The following is a 17,074-nucleotide window of genomic DNA, read 5'->3' as shown; positions in this document are numbered from 1 at the left end:
TGCGTCCTCTTTTTTTTTTTGTCTGCGTTTTGGTATGAATTGTTAGGCCTGAAGTTTTTACATTTGACTAGTACATTGCATTTAGTTCATCACATATGCAAATAGTTAGTATGAACGGCAAATAGTTAAACTTCTTTCTTCATTTTTTTTTCCTTTTTTATTGCATTTTGATTAGTTTCTCTATGAATAAGCTTTTTTTGGGGTCAGCAACTCAGGCCAATCCTGATTATTGGGGGTTATTGTAGATTATTGGGGTCAATAACCTTTTTAAGGAATCTGTAACTCGATTATTAGGGGTTGGTAACTCGGTTATTTGGGGTCAGTAACCAAGTTATTAGGGGTCAGTAACTGATTATTGGGGGTCAGAAACCAAGTTATTGGGGGTCAGTAACTGATTATTGAGGGTTAGTAACCAAGTTATTGGGGGTCAGTAACCGAGTTACCGGTGACCAATGACCGAAATCCGACGACCGAATAAAATCTGAGTTACTAGGGGTCAATAACCGGCGACCGAAGAAATTTCGGCGACCGGTGACCGGAGTCCAGTGAGGTTCCGGCAGAGTCTTCTCACTCTTTTATTTTCTCTCTCCTTATACATGTTGAAGTGGTGAGGGTAAAATTGTCTTAAAAATATACAAAAATTATTATTTTATTATGACTTTAATATAGATTTGTGTATTTTGGCACAAATAAGAACGCCTTATATTGGAATGGGCTCAAATCTATTAAATTCATTGGAATAGGCAATAAGAGGTTTAAATTAGTACTAAATGGGCATTTTCCCATATAAATACTCATCTTTGATAATAAAGCCTGCATCAAACACTTGTTCAAGAAAATGTTTAAGGTTGAGGCGTGTAAACACTGCCCTTAAGAGTAGATTTCGCTCCTCGAAGACAATGTCTCGGTGTAATTGGTTTATGGCGCCCTACCCTTCAGGGTACAACAACCGTTGATCCTCGTAAGCGTACACTCGCAATACTTGGATCCTAGAACCGCTTGATAACTCCTTTTGGCATAACTCATAATATGGTTGGACTCACAAGAGGAATGACTAGGGAGAAATCAGAATAGAGAATAGGATGAGTTTTTCATTGTGTATATCTAGATAAGCTTGACATGAAGAGTATATATAGTAGTGTATGAGAAGATATAATCATGATAGAATAAAGGCTTGTAGACAATATTCAAATCATGAAGTTAAGGAGAATAACAGACAAAAAAGAGTTAATATGTGTTACAATTGTAACAGATGTACTTATGAAAGGAGAGTTAATATGTGTTACAATTGTAACTGTTGATATATAATATTGTTATGTAATTATTAAGTATATATATGTTAATTAATTTGTTATTAATTAATTAGTTGTAGTACGTAGAATACTAAATGAATTGAGATTTTATATATGTAATTTAATTAATAATTAGCTAGAGTTATACATATATATTTTGTTATATTTTCATGATATGGATAAGAGTTGGATTTCGCTTCCAAAATGGGACAAAAGATATGGTAAATGAGTTATGAGTTTTCTGGAATATGCGCCGGCTAATGCTAACGGGAATACAATTTTCTATTGCCCGTGCACGAAATGCATCGATCTGCGATTGACAAAGTATGGCATAGCACCTGAAGAGTAACGGGTTTTGGGAGAAGTACACATGTTGGTTATATCATAGTGAAACATCATCAGGGGGTCCGCATGATCATGGGCAATTTTCTGAGACGGGCAGTACATCCAACGATCCAACAACGGTCAACGACATGTTTCCTTATGAGAGCGGTGTATGCGCTCAAGGACAGTATATGCTTGAATCGGTGCAGCCCTTCCCTAGAGCTGTCAACACTGCTGGTATAAGTACAACAAACTGCTTGCTTTCCAACAGACCCCTGTGTACCCCGGTTGTCAGAAGACCGTTCTTGAAAGTGTGATGGACGTAATGAAGATTAAAGTTGAGACAAAATCGACCGTGAAGGCTGTTGATGATTATCTACAGTACACTGCTTCGATGCTGCCCCACGGTCATCGTCTTCCTACCACTCATCAAAATGTCCGATGTATCCTGAAAGATCTTGGGCTTTCCTACATCAAGATCCATGCATGCAGATATGACTGCGTTCTCTTCTGGGGTAAAGATCCAGAAGGGAATGACCTTGGTGGCCGTGACGCATGTCCGGTATGTCACACTGACATGTATAAACTGACTCCTGTAGGCAATAAGGAACCTGTGAAGGTACTTCGGTATTTCTTGTTGAGGGATAGGCTGGAGCGGTTGTACATGTCTACACACACGGCCGAAGCTATGAGATGGCACGTTGATAGGGAATTGCATGACGAAGATACCCTTATACACCCTGCTAACGGGGAGGCTTGGAAGCATATAGACAGGGAGTTTCCTCATTTTGCGTCAGAGGTCCGAAATGTGAGGCTCGGGCTCTCATCCGACGGGTTCAACCCTTTTGGCAACATGAGTCTTCAATACAGTGTATGACCGGTGATTTTGGTACCGTACCTTCCTCCATGAATGTGCATGAAGAAGAAATACAATATGTTGAGTTTGTTGATTCCGGGGCCCGGTTATCCAGGGAAGTGTCTCGATGTGTATTTGAGACCTTTGATTGAAGAGCTTAAGTTTTTGTGGGACGTTGGTCATCCCACTTATGACAAGTACATGCACGAGATGTTCCAGATGCATGTCATGGTTGTTGGTACCATCAGTGATTTTCCTGCCCGTGGGATGTTGTCAGGCAACGTTGTTAGGGGATACAAGGCTTGTCCAGAGTGCCTTAGTGATGAGGGGAGCAGCAGTCATTGCAACAAGATATTTTAGCAGTGCTTAATGAGTACGATTTTGGGTAGCTCAGCAATCATCCCAATATTGTAGCGGCAATACCTGAAAGACCCGACAGGTACAAATTCTGGACACATAAGAGCATATTCTAGGAACTCCCATACTGAAGTAAGTTGTTGATCAGGCACTACCTAGATGTGATGCACATAGAAAAGAATGTTTGCGACAGTGTGGTGGGCACAGTGCTGAACTTGGAGGGGAAGACGAAAGACGGTCCTAAGGCACGCATTGATCTAAAAAGAATGCAATTAAGAAGACATATGTGGTTGAAAGAAGGGAAGAAAAAAAAATGTCTCAAGCTCCTTACACCCTGAAGCCTGACCAGAAGAACGTAATTTTTAGGTGGATGAGTTGTGTGAAGTATCCTTCAGGCTATGCAGGAAATATAGCCTGGTGTGTGAACTTCCGGGACAATAAGATGTACGGGTTGAAGAGTCATGACTGTCATATCCTGCTACAACGTCTCTTCCCTGTTTTCATTCGACCGTTCCTTCCCCGTCTGGTGGTGGAGCCGTTAGTAGCGTTAGCAGGATTCTTCCAGAAGTTATGCACACGGGAAGTGAAAAAATCTAACCTCCGGGAAATGCAAGAGGACATCATTTATATCATGGCAAGATGACCCGTTCGTTTTTGCCACATCGGTAAAACAAGTGTTTTATCTTGATGACCTTGCTAAGGGTGACGCATGGAAAGTAGTCAACCTTGTGCACCCTCGAAACATTTACCGGGCGGCTACACTTGGAGAGGCCGAAGACGAGGAAGAAGATGTTGCGTATCAAGAGCCCAACGCAACAGGTATTCCTAACTCCTCTACCGTTCGCCTTAATAATTTTAAAGCGGGTCGTTCGGTGCGAATTCGTGATGAAGAGCCAAGGCTTATTGATGTTGATCCAAATCAAGAAACAGACGAAAACTCTGGCGATGAGGAAATGCATAGATTACCATAAATTAATTCTGACACCGAAGAAGTCTCATCGGATGATTCCGATTACGAGCCTTAGTTTTAATTTCGATTACATTAATTTGTAATAAAAAAGAATGTATAACCTTTATAGCTTATATATATTGAATTCATATTTCTGTTATTTTATATGAATTTTGGTGATATATGAACATGAAGTTAGTATGGTTTAAACCTTTTGTTTTTTTAATGTATTTTTACACTTTAGCCGACGAAATATACCATAATTCATCGGCCTAAACCATTTTAGCCGACGAAATATACCATAATTCGTCGGCTTAAACAATCTTAGCCGACGAAATGTATCATAATTCGTCGGCTAAGATGAGGTTAGCCGACGAATACCCTAATATTTTGTCGGCTAAACCCTAAACAATAAACCCTAAAATTTTTATATGACTTGTTGGGTCTCATCGGTTTGAAACTATTTTCAATTGAAGGTCCGAGCAAAATACGTAATTTAAGCGGTCCAATGATCTTTTCCGTGCATTTAGGGATTTGACTTCACGGATTGACCGTCCGGATCGAGCCCTTAACCTTGTCAGATCAAGTTGAATTTTTTCCCATACATGTATTTTATCATGATGGTCAGATCTGATGGTCGGATTTCTGTTTCTCAAGTTTGATCATCACAATCACAACATGCCTACTAATGTTGTATAACTTGTTTACCAAGTGTTCCAAGTAAATGTTCCGTTTCAAAAACAAACTAAATGTAGAACCTACAAACGCAAAAAAGTCGTGAAATAAGATATGACCAGAATGGTGAAATACATCTACGGTTGAAAAATCAAGGTATTCCGGTAAAGTCTTGGTGCCGATAGTTGCGGTCAATGCAATTTTCCATTCTTTATCCCTATGGGTAGCCCTATATTCGGTGGTTATTTTCCATAAAATTTTTATATGACTTGTTGGGTCTCATCGGTTTGAAACTATTTTCAGTTGAAGGTCCGGACAAAATACGTAATTTAGGCGGTCCAATGACCTTTTCCGTGCGTTTAGGGGTTTGACTTAACGGATTGACCGTCCGGATCGAGCCCTTAACCTTGTCGGATCAAGTTGAATTTTTTCTCATACATGTATTTTATCATGATGGTCGGATTTCAGTTTCTCAAGTTTGATCATCACAATCACAATTTGCCGAATGTATAAAAGGTACTTTAGCCGACTAATTTCAAAGTTTTAGCCGACGAATTTCAACGTTTAGCCAACGAATTTCAAGGGTTTAGCCGACGAATTTGAAAGGTTTAGCCAACGAATTTCAACCTTTAGCCGACGAGTTTAGTCTTAGCCGACGATATTTTATATCTTTAGCCGACGAAATATTTATTTATTTCGTCGGCTATAGTTGTCGGGTATATCGCGCTACGCTCGACAGCCTCCCCAGTCTGCGAGACTAAACCCTAATTAAACACCACCTCCACCTCCTCGCCTGCCTCGCCGTGATGCCGTCGCTCCACAGCCTCCACCGCCTCCTAGCAAAGCCCAATCTCCCTCTCCCGGTCGCCCTCTCCCTCTCCGGGTCGCCGCTCTCTCCCTCTCCCGGTCGCCTGCTCGCCTGCTCCAGCTGCTCCGGCCCTCCCTCCTCCTCCTGCTGCTCCGGTTAGGGATGGCAATGGGTAGGATAGAGTACGGGGATCAAAATACCGTACCCATACCCTTTTACATTTCTCATCCTTATACCCGTCCCCGTACCCGTAATTCGATAATGGGGATTCCCCATACCCGTACCCTTTGGGGATTACGTTTCCATATCCGTACCCGTACCCGCTAACAATTATGTATTAAATTAATTTTTTTTTAAATACGAAATACAATTATATAAAAGTATGAAATTAAAATCAAATACCAAAATAAACAAGTTTCATGCTTCAATCCAATAAAAATATATAATAAAAAGGAAGGTCCATTAAATGTTTATTAAGAGAATCACAAATTTTTTTACATAAATATTTATTTATAAATTATATATAAATATATATATATATAATAAATTATATAATAATATTTTCATCATTAATGGGTGGGGATGGGGACGAATATCAAAATATCATACCCGCCCCGTACCCGATTTAAGAATCCGAATATTGGGGATCCCCATCCCCGTTACCCGTTTATACCCGTATATCTTCCCCGTTAGGGTCGAATACCCGTGGGTACCCTACCCGCTGGGGATTATTGCCATCCCTAGCTCCGGTCCTTCCTCCTCCTCCTCCTACTCCGGTCCTCCCTCCTCCTCTTGCTGCTCCAGCCTCGAGCCCTCCCTCCTCCTCGAGTACATTTCTGTTTCACATTTCGTTTTGTGTTTGCTTTGATTTTCCGGTCAATTGCAATGTTGTGGTGTTGTTACGAAGTGTATATTTGTATTTAGGAAGTGTATATTTGTATTTAGTATTTAGTGTTGGCGTGAGTCATGCCATATAGTATTAGGATTGTGAATATTGTGTTATTATTAGGAATATCCTGTCATAGTTAGTTTCCTAATAGGTTTTGATATCTCTTGTATATATACTCCGTTTTTGGAGAATGTTAATATCATTGCAATATTCATAATTTCTTGGTTCCTTTTGACTTGGTATCAGAGCCGAATCAAGATCCATCGGACTTGGTGGTTTTGTTCCGCTGCGAATTTGGTTCTTTTGGTCATTGAAGTTTTTTTTCTTCTGCTTTTTCAGTTGTTGAGATTGGCGAAGTTCTTTTGGTGTTTCGATCGTTGAGTTTGGGTTTTTTAGTTGTGAAGATATAGCTTTGTTAAATTGGCTTGGAGGTATCGAGAGCAAGCTTTGTACAATTGGTGGAGGTGCAAGCTTGTTTAATTGATTGAGGTGTTTGTTGATTGGTAAAGTTGTCAACGTCTGGAAAAAAAAAACGTTGAGCAGGCCTTGTATTGTGTGAGGTGAACTTGTGTGATTGGATTGGCTAAGGCGGTTCAGTGACGTCCAGCAACTTGGACAATTTCTTTTGAAAATTTGTTGTCTGGTGATTAGAATAATTTGATGGAAAAATGGTGGATTTGAAAGCTATTGAAGGGAAGAGTGGGGCGTCTCAAAGCTTGTCCTTCTATGACAATGAAGGTAGAGAGTTTTCAAAGGGTAATGTTTCCTTGACTACGAAAATTCGAGGTAAAATTGGTGTTGCTTTACATGTTTCTAACTTTACTGGTGGTGATACTTGGATTATTGATTCAGGCGCGTCAGACCATATGACCTATGATAAATCTTTCTTTATGTCTATGTCATCCCCTTCTATATCTCATGTTTCAAACGCGAACGGTGCATCTTTTCCGGTTCTAGGTATTGGGTCTATTCAGGTTACACCATCCATTATATTGCATGATGTGCTTTATGTACCATCATTATCCCATCATCTTTTGTCTGTCTCCCAATTGAGTTCTCAAAATAAGTGTTCTGTAACCTTTTACCCAATGTATGTTGTGTTTCAAAATTTGTGTTGCAGGGTGATCATTGGCAAGGGAGACCTGAGGGGGAGACTATTTCACCTGGATTGCATGTACGCTGAGCCGACACAAGCACTGAAGCAACCTTTGGCCCTGACATTGAATTCTGATCGATTAAGTGAACTATGGTTGTGGCACAGACGGTTGGGCCACCCATCTTTTGGAGTTATGAAGAAGTCCATGCCCTCATTGTTTCTGGGAATTAATGAGTCTACCTTGCACTGCGAAACTTGTGTTTTGGCCAAAAGTCATAGGTCTAGTTATCCTTTGGTTTTTCATTCGAGTTCTATGCCTTTCGAATTAATTCATTCGGATTTATGGGGTCCTTCAAAAAATTCCACTCTTTCTGGAATGCGTTACTTTGTGTTATTCATTGACGATTTTACTCGTTTGTCTTGGGTGGTGTTGCTTAAGTCCAAAGATGCTATTTTTTCTGCCTTCATAGCCTTCCATAATCTTATTCGTACTCAGTATGATGCACGTGTTAAAATCTTTCGTTCAGATAATGGAGGTGAGTTTTTCAATCGTTCTTTCAGTGAGTATTTCCAGAACCATGGCATCATACATCAAACTTCGTGTCCATAAACACCTGAACAAAATGGGGTGTCAGAACGGAAAAATCGTCATCTCTTGGACATGGCACGGTCTCTCCTCCTAATTGCTCACATGCTTAAGTACCTTTGGGGAGAAGCCGTGTTGTGTGTGTCTCATCTAATTAATCGTCTCCCGTCAGCCTCCTCTTCAAGGTCGTATTCCTTTTTATGTCTTGTCTCAATATGTCCCTATTCCGTCATCAAATACTCTTCATGCTCGTGTCTTTGGTTGTATTGCTTATGTTCATTTGTATAAGAATCAAAGGTCAAAATTGGATGCTAGAGCCCTTAAGTGTGTGTTTGTGGGATATGGTTCTCATCAGAAAGGTTACAAGTGTTATCATCCTCCATCCCAAAGATTTTATGTCACCATGGATGTTACCTTTAACGAAGATGTGTGTTATTTTTTACCTCCGATGACTCCTCGTCAGGGGGAGAAGTCATGTTTTTATGAAGATTTGTTTGGTGAATTTTTTGAGGAGTCAACAAAAGAAATTGGAAAAGAAAGAAATACTCCATCAACTGGTCAACCATTGGTTTACTACCAGCCGTCCTCATCAAGAAGCTGCGACCCAAAACTCGATCAGTCATTGAGGAACAATGGACCCAAACACGCCGGCGAGCCTTTAGTGTCGTCGCTTGATTCACCGACGCCACCAGATCGACATGCCACCAAGGATTCGTCGAACTCTCAGTGTTCTCTTGGTTCCCCGATCGATGTGACTTCTCTAGATCGGACCAGCTCGTCTCGTCCACCCGTCACCTGTGCATCGATCGGAGAAGGTCAATCCTGTCAGCCCGTCTTGTCGGTGTCCGGTGCGCAAACTCAGTCAGCCGGAGGAGAGTTGCTGGGCAGTAGCATGGACGGCGCCGGCTCCAGCTCCGGCGTTCTGGGCAGTAAGGAGACCGAGAATTTGATCAGTACACCCAATGTTTTGGGTAGTAATCCTACAGACTCGGTTTCACGTACAATCAGTCAATCGGTGCTAGTTGACAATCAAGCTCAATCTAGTTTGTCGGCAAGGGAGAAAATTACTGATGGAAATCCTCATGTGAACAATATCCAGGTCTCTCCCTTTCCTGAACAAGTCTCTCAAGCTCATGAATCACCCGAGGTATTTTCTAATTCTTCCTCTCTGTCTACTAATGTGCCTACCAAACAATTGCCTAACCGGGTCACTCGTGGTCAGCCTCCGAAACATTATGAACCTACTCTAAGTGCAAAAGCTCGGTACCCTGTTGCTAATTATGTGTCAACCCATAGGTTGTCTAAACCATATGTTGCGTTTGTGAATCAATTATCTAGTGTGTCTCTCCCTAGTAAAGTGCAGGATGCAATGCGGGGTGAAAGATGGATGCAGACAATGAAAGTTGAGATGGATGCTCTTGAGAAAAACTGTACGTGGGAGTTAGTGTCATTACCACCCGGGAAGAAGTTGGTTGGATGTCGGTGGGTCTATACTGTGAAACATAATTTGGATGGTTCTGTGGACAGGTACAAGGCGAGGTTAGTAGCGAAAGGCTACATTCAGAAGTATGGGATGGATTATGATGAGACATTTGCACCAGTAGCCAAAATTAATACAATACGAGTACTTCTTTCGTCAGCTCCAACCTTGATTGGCCGTTGCAACAGTTTGATGTTAAGAATGCTTTCTTGCATGGTGATTTGCATGAAGAAGTCTATATGGATTTGCCTCCTAGGCATTGTACTTTAACTGGAGAGCAGGTAGTGTGCAAGCTGAAGAAGTCCCTTTACAGTCTAAAGCAGTCACCTAGAGCATGGTTCGGACGTTTTTCTAAGTTCATGAAGAGGATTGGATACCGACAAAGTAATTCAGATCACACTTTGTTTCTTAAACACCGGTGTGGTAAGGTGACAGCTTTAATTATATATGTAGATGACATGGTTGTGACAGGTGATGATAGTGAGGAAATTCAGAGGTTACAAGATTTGTTGTCTTCTGAATTTGAGATGATGGATTGGGTAGTCTAAAGTATTTCTTGGGAATTGAAGTTGCTCGTGGGAAGGATTGTATTGTGCTGAGTCAAAGGAAGTATGTCCTAGATTTCTTAGCAGAAACGGGTATGCTTGATTGTAAACCAGCTGATACTCCTATTGAGCAAAACCATCGATTAGCAGAGTATTTGGATCAAGTGCCTACAAATAAGGCGCGATATCAGAGGTTAGTTGGCCGGTTGATTTATTTGTCTCACACCAGACCAGATTTAGCCTATGCAGTTAGTGTGGTGAGTCAATTTATGCATAATCCTAATGAGGCTCATATGGAAGCTGTATTTCGTATTTTGAAGTATTTGTAGTCTGCTCCAGGGAAGGGATTAATTTTTTCAAAACATAGGCACTTGGATGTTTCTGGGTACACAGACGCAGACTGGGTAGGTAATATTACAGATCGCAGGTCTACTTCAAGCCATTTCGTTGGTGGTAATTTGGTTACTTGGAAAAGTAAGAAGCAAAATGTGGTAGCTCGTTCTAGTGCTGAAGCAGAATATAGAGAAATGGCTCAAGGACTTTGTGAGATGTTGTGGTTGAGACACTTGTTGAGAGATTTGGGATTTCGGCAAAAGAAGGCTATGCCGCTTTATTGTGATAATAAGGCTGCTATTGAAATTGCTCACAATCCTGTTCAACATGATCGCACAAAGCATGTGGAGGTAGATCGACATTTCATTAAAGAGAAGTTGGATGATCAGATTATTTTTTTTCCTTTTGTCCCTACAGAAGAACAATTGGCTGATATCCTTACGAAAAAAGCTCTTTCAAGTAAAGCCTTTCATGACTCTCTTGACAAGTTGGGCATTGGTGATTTGTATGCGCATTTGAGGGGGAGTGTTGAAGTGAGTCATACCATATAGTATTAGGATTGTGAATATTGTGTTATTTTAGGAATATCCTGTCATAGTTAGTTTCCTAATAGGTTTTGATATCTCTTGTATATATACTCCGTTTTTGGAGAATGTTAATATCATTGCAGTATTCATAATTTCTTAGTTCCTTTTGACTTTTAGGAAGTGTATATTTGTATTTAGGAAGTGTATATTTTTATTTAGGAAATGTATATTTATATTTAGGAAGTGTATATTTGTATTTAGTATTTAGGAAGTGTATATTTGTATTTAGGAAGTGTATATTTTTTAAAACATTGGCCTTGATTCAAATTAATATTTTAAACAGGATGAGCGGTAATTTTAGATCGACGAAGGGTTCGAAGGGCCAAAGGTCCGAATCGTCTGAGGAAACCTCTAGCAACCCTCAAACGTCGTTTCAGGGCCCCATGACAGCCAGACGTGCGGCCCTTTTGGAGACGGCGCAAAGGCAGTCAGAGGTGCCCCCTTCATCGAGGCAGCGGGGCGTCCCTCATTCCTCGAGGCAGCTGTGGCCTCAGACCCAGACGGAGGTGTTTGCACCCCGTATGCCTGAGATACACCGGGCGCCCACTCCGGGTCCTACTTCTTCGGATAGTGGGTCATCTGGGGTACAGATGCCGCCGCCTCATATGTTCCTTCCGCGGATGATACCGGCCTTACCTGCAGTCAATGGCTCAGGGACGCTGATTTATCCACTGCCCCCGCTAGTGGCTCCATCAGCGGCATACCGATTTGTACCTTTTGATACGCCTCTTATTTTCGCGAGGGTATCATCATCGGCGACAGAAACGGAATCCGTCGTGTCCGCCGCATCGCCCTCAGGTAATGAAAGATGAATGATTGTTTTCTTATAATTCTCCGATTTTAATAATCAATTTGGTTTATCATGTGATAGGCACCGTCGGAGCGAAGCCGGCAAAGAAGAAGAGAGGCCCCGTCACAAGGAAGGCTCTCGAGAAGATCGTCAGTACCTCAGGGAGGATTGTCATCCGTACTGACGGGGATGGCGACGTAGTATCAGGCGGGAAGTCGAGGACGTACTCCTGCCGCGTGGGAGCACTCATTAGGGATAGAGTCCCTATGTTGTGGTCAGACTGGGGCGAGGTCCCGCAGGAGGTTAAGGACATGGTCCACAACGCGATGTCGGTGAGTTTACAAAATGCCTCAATAATATTATGTATTACATTGTTGATTTCTCGAAAAATTAAACTAATAAACGGTTAAATGCAGGTGTGGTTTGAGGTTCCCGAGCACCTAAAGAGCAGCTGGGCGGACGTTGTGCATGGGGGAAGGTACGTTGGGAAGTTAATGAAAAAACAAAATTGTATGTGATCTTAATAATATTTCTAATATTTTTGTTGTATCTGTAGGTACAAGGAGTGGAAGAACGAGTTGCGGACTCACTAGACTACTCACGGGAACGCACATTCTGGTACCCCTGCTGAGTTCCAGTACAGGGAGTACGAGTGGCGTTGGCTTCTGACATCAGAATTCAACAACCCTCATAAACAGGTATTTAAAAAAATTAATTAGTTAATTTGTCATTAAGTACGTGTGTTTTTAAATATTTTACTAATAGTTTTTTTTTCTTTGAAGGCCGTTTCCCGGGCGAACGCTCAGAACCGGCAACGCAACACAAGGAACCATCATGCCGGTTCTAGACCATTCGCTGTCTTCATGGACGAGGCGGCTAGGGAACATCCAGAAGTCAACCGGTACGTCTATACGTATGAGAAGGGATATCCTGACGTCCAGGAGGATATTGTAAGTCATCTTATGTTTTTAAATTTTTAATTTTATTTATATATATGTCAAAATGTTAATTAATAATTTTTTTCTTATTCAATTAGGTGAAGGTGAGGGAGGCTAGTGACAAGGTGATGAGTGCTATAGTGAGGGAGACATGGCCGGACACACAGGAGGAAGAGATGTCCAAAGCCATGTCCCGGATCGACACTTCGGATCTGACGGTTGGGGCGAGGATCATGGGCACAGCCTTCCCATCGTGAGCAAACAACTTTTACTGCTAGGGCCTAGGAAAGAAGGGCGAGGGGGTCTTGAAGACCACTCCAGGATTTCAACGAAATGCAGCCTCGACCAGCAGCAGGACCACGACCACCAGGACGACTCAGCCAGAGTCAAAAGTTTAGAGACTATGGGAACAGCAAGCTACTCAGGCAGCCTATAATGCCTCGCAAGCAGCCTATAATGCCTCGCAGGCAGCCTATGCTGCCGAGATACATGCCATCCAGCAGCAGCAGATGTTCCAGTACATGCAGGACTTTACAGCTGCCCAGCTTCAGGGACTTCCGGCTCCACCCATGCCTACGGCTATACCGCTACCCCAGCCGCCGCAACCTCCGCAGCAGCACCCAGAAGCGGATATTAATTTAGACGATCTAGATTTTGTGTAGTTGATGAATTATATAGTTTTATGTGTTTGTTGTTGGTTATATGGAATTGTTTTGATGTATTTTGCAGCTTGCTTGGAATGGTAATTTAGAAATTTCGGGTTTTTTTACTGGAATTGACTTATAGCCGACGAAATACGCAATAATTCGTCGGCTATAGTATTTTAATTTTTTTTAAATAAGGTTTAGCCGACGAAATATGGAATGTTTCGTCGGCTAAACCCTTCTAAAGCCGACGAAATAGACTATATTTCGTCAGCTATAGTTATTCTTTTAATTTTTTATGACAGACTTTAGCCGACGAATATCTTAAATGTTTCGTCGGCTAAAGTCTGGGAAGAAAACCGACGACATGTTTTTCGTCGGCTAAACTATGGGACTATAGCCGACGACGTCTTCTAGTTTCGTTGGCTAAAGTCGTCGCCGACGACCTTTTCCCGACGAAATCTTAGCCTACGAGCCTTCGTCGGCTAAGATCTTAGCCGACAAATTAAGCTAACAGACCGACGAAACTTTTTATCGGCTAAAGTGCTTATCCTGGTAGTGCAAGTCTCATAAGAAGCGGCCCCATTTCCACACTCATATAGGTGAGTCCATCAAGTGTGTACTGGAATCAAACACACCACCCAAAAGAAAGGGCTATGGTACTCCTTAAGAACAAAGTTTATTCTTAATTATACGTTCTAGTTAAAGCATTATCTTTACATCATAGGAATAGACTCTAAATTTTTAATTTGATAGTGCACCACTGATCAACAATTGACTTGTTATTACCCATATGAACCTACTTCATGGGATCTCCAATCACATAGGTTAGGTTACCATCACTCTTGACCTTTGTTATAGGCATAAGTCTCATCCCCCTCGATGTACTAATCACTAGCTTTGGTCTTTAGCGTAGTGGTTGTAAGAGTATCTGCCAAAATCAACTCTCACATATGAAACTTATTGAATATTCTCGAGAATAAGTAATCACAATTGGATTCTCAGTTATCCAATATCATTGGACCATAAGAGCCAATCTTTCCTTGTTTTTCTTTGACCCCCACATTTTTTGGTATGACTGATAGCCATAAACTCATATATACTGACGTGACAGTATCACTCACATTTATTTAGGTAACTATCTTGGCATGTACCAATTTGTACCTTTAGATGACATTAGTCACCCCCACATTTGTAACCATCAATTTCGAAAGGCTACACAAATTCAAATGGCAACCAGAAATCTTTATGGCAACATACCGAGCCAATTATCTGAGCAAATATCGAGTAACCCACGATATATAATTAGGCAACTGTATTAATAGTAACCATATCCTCATGGCAATCATATTTATTTTCCTTCAATCATAAAAACCAATGTTAGTGCAATGTAATAATAACACACAACATAAATTATAATTACCGCATGCATTACTAAAGAATATAATTGCCCGTTTTAATACTTACTCATAAAGCATTTAGACTATAAGCACATTTACATTGTAACATATGTGATAACCTTACAAGTTGTTCAATCATCACAATATCACACATGTTATTGTAACCATGCAGAGTAAGTAGTATTAATTAATAGATAAAACGATACTAAGCAAATAATATAATGATCATGCATACATGATGACAATTATATAATATGAGAGCCCAATATAATTCATCAAATAAATTAAAAGCAACCCTTTTGGGTTTAGAAGAAAAGCTTTCAAAGCTCTTTTAAATGATAGTAACCTCGTAAAAATATTAAGTAATATATAGTAGACTAGTAGTAGAGGACTTATCTTTATATCAAAGTTTCTACCACAAGGAAACATCCACCAACGATGTCTACTCTTAAGATTGTTAGAAAATTTGGGTCAATGGATGTTAATAACGTCACCAGATTTTGTCACCTACAAAATCACATAAATACTCAAAATTATTAACAAATAATAATACTTATAATGATGCCAAAATAACAATAAAATAACAAAATATAAATACTTATCTTTGATTATGAAGCATGCATCAAACACTTGTTCAAGAAAATGTTTAAGGTTGAGGCGTGTAAATACTGCCCTCAAGAGTAGATTTCGCCCCTCGGAGACAATGCTCGGTGTAATAGGTTTTTGGCGCCCTACCCTCCAGGGTACAACAACCGTTGATCCTCGTAAGCGTACACTCGCAATACTTGGATCGTAGAACCGCTTGACAACTCATTTTGGCATAACTCATAATATGGTTGGACTCACAAGAGGAATGACTAGGGAGAAATGAGAATAGAGAATAAAATGAAATTTTCATTATGTATATCTTGATAAGGTTGACATGAAGAGTATATATAGTAGTGTATGAGAAGATATAATCATGATAGAATAAAGGCTTCTAACTGACAACATTCAAATCATGAAGTCAAGGAGAATAACAGACAAAAAAGAGTTAATATGTGTTACAATTGCAACGGATGTACTTATAAAATGAGAGTTACGTTAGAAATCAAAGCACCAAATAATTGACTACAATTAAACTCAATAAATAATTTTTGTATTTTGAAATATCACATCAAAAATTCCAATAATCAGTAGCATGTACGCGAATTCCCAAAATAGATCAGAAACAAGTGTATTGGATCCCATTCTCAAAAAAAAAAGAAAAAAAAGAAAAAGGTTTTGGATCCAAGAGTAGGATCGATGATCATGAAGTCGAAGGAACGTACTCGATCATTTTTCTACTTTAATTTATACTCATTTCCCTTTTTTCTTCGGGAGAAAGGGGATTCAAACTCATTCATCATAATGGAACTGTTAACAGAATACTGATAACAAATGTTAATCAACCGTGGTTGCCATTATTGAATGACTGAAGCTTTTCAAGTCTTGAACGTAAAACAAAGCTTCTAATCGGAATTGGTTCACGCACGCTCGTTGTCCTTGTTTTTATATTTTGCTTCTTGCTTTCAGCTACTTGTGCTCTCATCAACCTTTGGCAAAGTAACTTCAGTCGACAGTTCTGTGTACTCAGCTGGTTTCTAAGTTCTAACATGTGCGATAATGGTGTGGTCGGTGCAGAAAACTTTTTAACTTTACCAAGAGTGAAGCACTCTAGATTTCAGTCATTTCACTATAGAGCGCTATCAAATTATGACTTTATGAGTCAGTAAGATCTATAAGTGGGGTTTAAGATCGAGTACTACGTGCATTACTTGGAAAGTTGGAATCAAATGGTAAAACTGCACATTTCACAGAAATTTCGAAATAGCTAGCTAGGATGACTCGACTTGATCGAATGACCTGCATTTCAACATCGGCTGCTAGATCCGAAAGCTTCCATTTTCAACAGCTCTTAAACATGCTCTTAACCAGTTCAGGTTCACGTTCTTAACTTTTCATTCTTGTCGATACATTGCATGTATATATTTTTTTCATATATATAGATTATTCCAAGTCCTTTTGATAAAACAGAAGGGTCCATGCAGTTCTATTATATGGATCGTCACTGGACAGAAACTATATTATTGTTCAGATGATATAATTTTCTCTCTCAACTTGCTTAAATGATATTCATACTAATATTAAAACATGGGATTTTGGTGTAACCTAGCTAGTGGGATCGTTAGCCAGCAAGGAACAAAGTCATTGTTAATTTTGTGGGCTCTGATGATCGTCTTTGCTTTTACTATTTGAACTGCTAAGGATGGTGAATAGTGAAAATGAGAGGGTGAATAGAAATGAAAACATGGAACTGGAAACTTATTAATGGGAATGAATCAACTCAAGCTGCTTCTGAAGAGAATTCTAATGTCTGTGAACCTTGATCGATCGATATATCTATATCGATAGACAGAGAGTGATGATCGATCATTACTCTGTTCAAAATTCTAATGTCTGTGAACCTTGATATCAATCTGTTAGAAATTTTAAAATCGGAGAGA

Source organism: Fragaria vesca, linkage group LG3 (assembly GCF_000184155.1).
Source record: "Fragaria vesca subsp. vesca linkage group LG3, FraVesHawaii_1.0, whole genome shotgun sequence".
Lineage (NCBI taxonomy): Eukaryota > Viridiplantae > Streptophyta > Magnoliopsida > Rosales > Rosaceae > Fragaria > Fragaria vesca.
This window is presented reverse-complemented; position numbering follows the sequence as displayed.